General features: G+C 40.1%; 1 non-coding gene across 1 annotated transcript; it reads right to left on the bottom strand.

Moving 5' to 3' along the window:
• Positions 1 to 2,030: 2,030 nt before the first annotated feature.
• LOC127747357 (small nucleolar RNA R71) lies at positions 2,031 to 2,138 on the bottom strand. Its single transcript, XR_008009157.1, has one exon. It is a non-coding gene; the product is annotated as a small nucleolar RNA R71 (small nucleolar RNA).
• Between the last annotated feature and the right edge of the window lie 4,899 nt (positions 2,139 to 7,037).

Genomic DNA, 7,037 nt, shown 5'->3' with positions numbered 1-7,037 from the left:
AGGCTCGAAGGCGTGGCACGCGAAGGGTGAAATAGAGGACGGCGTGCCACATGAATAAAGAGGCGTGGCACGCCAAATCAGAAACAGAAGGAGCATGACACGCCAGAAACACGCCAGCTGGAAGATCACGTTTGTTGAGTTTCTTTTTTCCTCCAGAATGTAATTTTCTTTTCACTTTTTAATTTTCTTTTATTTTCTAGATCTAGGAGTAGTATAAATACCCTTGGATATATTGGAAATGGGGTTAGCAAGTCACAGAGTTTAGTTTTTGGGGGATTTCACCTTTAGTTTTCACACTTCATCTCTTTCATCTTTTGTACTTTCTCTTTGAGCTATGAGTAGCTAAATTCCCTCTCATTGAGAAAGGGAGCTCTATTGTACTTGATGGATTAATGATAGTGAATTTCTTCTTCTCTTCATCTTCTCTTTGATTTGTTAGAAGGAATTTCAATTTTAATGCTTAGTGTTCAATTAACTTGGAAAAGAGATTGAATGAAAAATGGGTTTCATGGGAACCTTGGAAAAGGAAACATGAAACCATGCTAGAAATCCCTTCTCACACTTGAGTAGAATCTGGGTTTTGGTGTTTGGATATGGTGACATACAATCCTCCCTCTACCTGGACCTATGATGATGTGTGGTATAATCAGGGACCAAGCATATCTCTCTTCATGAGCAATTAGACCAAGGAATTGACTATTGATCAAGATCTGAGAGATTGAGTCACCAAGGGATTGGGGCTCAATCAATCATGATTGCTAAGAGTTCAATGAGTTGCATGATTGAAGAGGATATGAGCTGGAATTAATCCAAAGAGACAATATCTCCTGATCTCAATGAATTCTCCCATTCTTATCTCTCCCATTCTTTTATAGCTTTACTTACATTATGCAAAATCCCATTCCCCTTTACATTCTTGTTATTTCCATTTCTGCATTTTATTGCTTTCTTTCATTTCCTTTGTCATTTATGTTTCTGCCATTTATAATTCTGCACACATAACTTATTCTGTTGAGCTTGACTAATTCACCGATTGATTAAAATTGCTCAAATCTACCAATCTCTGTGGATACAATCCCACTCCACTGTGGGTTAATATTTGACGATAATTTTGGTGCGCTTGCCAAGAGCAGATTCATCAATATTATTGGGGAAGGGTAGTGAATTCAGCCCATAATGTTTTATGACGCCGTTGCCGGGGATTGGTTTGAATTTGACAATGATTAAACCAGTTGGAGAGCTAGATTTAGCATTTTTTTATTTTTCTTTATTCATTTCCTAGTGTAACCTTTAAATTCCTTTATAATCTCTGTTTTTCTTTCTTATCTTTCTGAGATTTCTTTAGCTATTCATTGTTTATACTTTCACTCTTTTAACTGTTTGATTAATTACATCACTCAAGCTAATCACTAATTTTAACTAAGGAGATTTCTTCACTTGCTCTTTTCTTGCTGTGTGTTGGCTGTATGACAGGTAGAAGAGGAGAGACTTCATCCTCTTTTGATAGTAAACCTGAGAGAACCTTCCTTAGATTAAGGAGGGAGGCTAGAGACAAGGGTATAGTTGGAGAAGAACCAGTAGAAGAAGATCTAACAACCACCATGGAAGATGAAGTGCACAAAGATGTTGGAGGAGGAGCTGAAAATCAAGATGGGCAAGAGAGGAGATTCTTAGGCTCCTATATCAACCCAAATCTAGGAAATTTTGGCAACAGCATCCTCAAGCCAACAATCCATGCCAACAACTTTGAGTTGAAACCTCAACTCATCACATTAGTCCAGAATAACTGCTCATATGGAGGAGGTGCTCAAGAAGATCCAAATCAATATCTCAACATATTCTTGGGGATATGCGATACTGTAAAGTCCAATGGTGTACACCCTGACACCTACAAACTACTTATGTTCCCTTTCTCACTCAGAGATAAGGCAACAAAGTGGTTAGAATCATTTCCCAAGGAGAGCCTAACCACATGGGAGGATGTTGTGAGCAAGTTTCTAGCGAGATTTTACCCTCTACAGAGGATCAACAGGCTAAGAGCTGAGGTACAAACCTTTAGACAGCTAGATGGTGAAACACTCTATGAGGCATGGGAGAGGTTTAAAGATCTAACAAGGAAATGCCCACCGGATATGTTTAATGAGTGGGTGCAGTTCCACATTTTCTATGACGGATTAACCTATGAATCGAAGAAGGCTATGGACCACTCTTCAAGGGGTTCACTCAACAAGAAGAAGACCATTGAGGAAGCCATAGATGTCATTGAAACTATAGCTGAGAATGACTACTTCTATGCTTCATAAAGAGGCCAAAAGAAGGGGGTGCTGGAACTCAATTCTATGGATGCCCTGTTGGCACAAAACAAGGCAATTACAACACAATTGGCAGCCTTAACCAAGAAAATGAAAAATAATCAAGTTGCAGTTGTCCACGCTCAAGCACCACCCCAAGAAGAAAATGAACCAGAAGTTGAATGTGAGCAAGCAAACTATGTGCATAACCCCCCTCGACCACCATATGACCCTAACTCTAAGACATATAACCTAGGATGGAAGAACCACCCAAATTTTGGGCGGCTGAACCAACAAAATCACAACCAAGAGCACAACAAACCATACCAAGCCAATCAATACCAGAATCACAACTCCAACCATCACTCAAATAACAACAGACCTTACCACAATCCACCTCACACATCATATCCTTCCAACCAGCAAACACACCACCATCAAGACACACTAACCCCAACCTCACAACTGTGTGAAATCAAGGGTAACTTTGAGAGAGTAGAGCCCGCAATAGCACAACTATCATCACAGCTCACAGGAGCCATTTCCACCCTCTTGGAAAGGCAAGCACAAGCTAAAAAGAAGATAGATGCCAACCAAGAAGAATACAGGTCGAATTTGAAGAACCAAGGTGCAGCAATCTCAAAGCTGGAAGCACAAGTGGGGTTTTTATCCAAGCAAATCCCAATGCCTACACACACATTTCCAAGTGACACCATGGCCAACCCAAGAGGGGAATGTAAGGCCATCACACTTAGAAGTGGAAAAGTGATAGAAGAAGTCACCCAAAACCAGGAAAACAACGAAGAAGAAGCTGCAGAAAAGCCTGAAAATAGGAAGAAAGAAAAGGCCCCTAGCCCGTCTTCACCAAAGCCAATCTTGAAGCCTTATGTACCAAGGGCACCATACCCACAAAGGCTAAGGAAGGATGGGAAGGACAGCCAGTTCTCTAGATTTTTGGAAATCTTCAAAAAGCTCCAAATCAACATACCATACCATTTGCAAATGCCCCTCTATGCAAAGTTCTTGAAGGAGCTCATGACAAGAAAAAGAAACTGGGTGAAAAGGAGACCGTAGTTCTAACTGAGGAATGTAGTGCCATCATACAAAAGAAACTCCCCCAAAAAATGAAGGACCCAGGAAGTTTCCGAATCCCCTGCATCATAGGGAATGTCACTATTGAAAAGGCCTTGTGTAACTTAGAAGCTAGCATCAATCTCATGTCCTTGAACATGATGAGAAGGATGAGAATTGAGGAAGCTAAACCAACAAGAATGGCACTCCAAGTAGCTGACAGAACATTCATGTTTCCACATGGAGTGGTGGAAGATTTATTGGTGAAGGTGGGAGAATTTATCTTCCCAGCTGACTTTGTTGTGCTGGATATGGAAGAAAAGGCAAACACTTCAATTATCCTAGGAAGGCCATTCTTAGCTACTGCTGGAGCCATCATTGATGTGCAAAAAGGAGAACTAGTCTTGAGATTACATGAGGAAAAGATAGTCTTCTATGCCTTCAAGGCAATGAGTTATCCCAAGGAAGCAATAGGAGAATGCATGATGGTGGACACCATAGAACAAATAGTCCAAGGAGTTTTGGAAGAAGAGCAATATGAAGGAAGTATGGAATTGGAGCAACAAGCACCACGTGAAGAACTACCACAAGGAACCATGGCAAGTTCAATCATGATAAACCACAAAGACAACAATGAAGAAGAAGCACCGAAACTAGAGCTAAAAACCCTACCTCCAAGCTTGAAATATGCATATCTAGGTGACAACAACACCTACCCAGTGATCATCAATTCAAGCTTGAGCAAGGAGCAAGAAGAGGAGCTCATCCAAGTGCTAAAACAACATAAGGATGCTATAGGCTGGACACTCACAGACTTAAAAGGGATCAACCCTTCAATGTGTATGCACAAGATCCTACTTGAGGAGGGTGCCAAGCCTTCAAGGCAACAACAAAGAAGGTTGAATCCAACCATGAATGAGGAAGTCCAGAAGGAAGTGTTGAAGTTGTGGCAAGCTGGGGTGATCTACCCCATCTCAGACAGCCCTTGGGTGAGCCCAGTACAAGTAGTTCCAAAGAAAGGAGGAATCACTGTTGTACCAAATGAGAAGAATGAGCTGATACTAACAAGAATAGTGATCGGTTGGCGCATGTGCATTGACTACAAGAAGTTCAATGAAGCCACCAGGAAGGACCACTTCCCCCTACCATTCATGGACCAAATGCTCGAGAGGCTGGCTAGACACGAATACTACTGCTTTTTTGACGGTTATTCGGGTTACAACCAAATAGTTGTAGACCCAAAAGACCAGGAGAAAACTTCATTTACTAGTCCATGTGGTGTTTTTGCTTACAGGAGGATGCCCTTTGGACTGTGCAATGCACCTGCAACATTCCAAAGGTGCATGCTCTCCATATTTTCGGACATGATTGAGAGGTTCATCGAGGTGTTTATGGATGATGGTGCACGAAATTGCAATCATACTTTTGCAATCCACACAACTAACCAGCAAGTGCACTGGGTCGTCCAAGTAATACCTTACGTGAGTAAGGGTCGAATCCCACGGAGATTGTTGGTTTGAAGCAAGCTATGGTTATCTTATTATTCTTAGTCAGGATGCCAACAATAGTGTTTTTCAAGTTCAATTGTAAAAAGTGAAAGGGCATAAAATAAATAATTGTTACTCAATAATGGAGAATATGTTGGAGTTTTGGAGATGTTTTGTCTTCTGAATTTCTATAACATAATGCTTCCTCACTTTCAAAAGTGCAAAGTTTCTTCCATGGCAAGCTGTGTGTAGGGTGTCACCGTTGTCAATGGCTACTTCCCATCCTCTTAGTGAAAATGGTCCAAATGCTCTGTCACAGCACAGCTAATCGTCTGTTGGTTCTCGATCATGTCAGAATAAGATCCATTGATCCTTTTGCGTTTGTCACTGATAAACCACTATTTATGGTTTACAATGTGTTTAATTGTGTGGTTTATCATGGTCTTTACCCACTTATTCATATAATTAGCATGCATTTATATTTCCTTCCTAAAATTATTACATGATTGAAAACATGCTTCTTTGGTCTTAATTTAACTAATCTTAATCCTCTCTTATTACCATTCGATGCCTTGATCTGTGTGTTAAGTGTTTCAGGATTTATAGGGCATGAGTGAGTGAGAGATTGGGAAGGAAGCTTGCAAAAATGGAAGGAACACAAGAAATTGAGGAGATGGCCAGCAGGAAGTGACGCGTACGCATCAGCGACACGACCGCGCGGAAGAAAGGAATTCGCAGTGACGCGGCCGCATGAGTGATGCGGACGCGCGGATTGGAAAAGCAGAAGCGACGCAGAGGCATGGACGACGCGCCCGCATGGAAAAGAAAAACGCCGAATGACGCGTCTGCGTCACGTGCGTGATCTGCAGAATTACAAAAGTCGCTGGCAGAGATTCTGGGCCGGATTTCAACCCAGTTTTCGGCCCAGAAACACAGATTAAAGTCAGGGAACATGCAGAGACTCAAGATGCTTTTCATAATTCACAATTTTAAGTTTTAGATGTAGTTTTTAGTGAGAGAGGCTCTCTCCTCTCTCTTAGGATTAGGATTAGAATTTAATTTAGGATTAGGATTTTTTAGAAATTAGGGATTTATCTCATCTTCATATCAGGTTCAATATTCCTTTATTTTTACTTCTCTTCTACTTTGAGATATTTTTAATGCTTTTATTTGTATTTGATTTATGTTGCCCAATTGGCTTATGAATATTGTCTATGTTAGATTTTATTGCTTCGAATGTATGTTATTTGAGGCATTTCAGATCTTAGATTTATATTTAGCTTTTTATATTATTGGCTTTAATTGATTAACTGGAAGCTCTTGAGTTACCAACTATTCATGATTGATTGTTATGTTGGCTAATTAACTGGAATTCCACTAACTCTAATCTTTCCTTAGGATTTGGCTAGAACTTGGGAAATCCAACCAATTAGTTCACTTGACTTTCCCTTGCTTACGCAAAGGTTAACTAAGTGGGATTAACTTCCATTCTTATAGGAGTAACTAGGTTAGGACTTCCGAATTTTCATATCTTGCCAAGAGTTTATTTTATAGTTATTTATTTATTTCGCTTATCATTTATCATACTTGTTCCTCATTCTCAAAACCCCTAAAATTTTACCTTTTTTCATAGCCAATAATAAGTCATACCTCTCTGCAATTCCTTGAGAAGACGACCCGAGGTTTAAATACTTCGGTTATCAATTTATTTAGGAGTTTGTTACTTGTGACAACCAAAACGTTTGTAAGAAAGGTTGATTGCTTGGTTTAGTAACTATACTTACAACGAGAGTTTACTATAACTTCTAAACCATCAATCTTCAGTTCTTCAAAATGGCGCAGTTGCCGGGGAATTACAAACGTGTGCCTTATTATTGGTTATTGTAAATATTTTTTTTCTTTTACTCGTTTATTTGTTCCTTCTTTTCACCCTTATTTCTGATAACTACTATGAATTCTCACCCCTCTTGCTTTGAGTTTAGTTCTAATTTTGTTGCAAGGAATGGAAGCTATAACAGGAATATGCATCAAGGTCAAAGCAATCAAAGATGGACAGAGCTAAGAGGATTTGATCAACCCTTTAGGCAACAACACCCTCCTAGATATCACAGACAAAGACCATCCTACAATGCATACCAAGCTGATAGATATGGTGGACCGCCTAGTAGCTACCAACAAGCCCCACCGT

This window comes from Arachis duranensis, chromosome 4 (assembly GCF_000817695.3).
Source record: "Arachis duranensis cultivar V14167 chromosome 4, aradu.V14167.gnm2.J7QH, whole genome shotgun sequence".
NCBI lineage: Eukaryota > Viridiplantae > Streptophyta > Magnoliopsida > Fabales > Fabaceae > Arachis > Arachis duranensis.
Note: the sequence above shows the minus strand (reverse complement) of the source record. Positions and strands in the feature narration are given on the sequence as shown.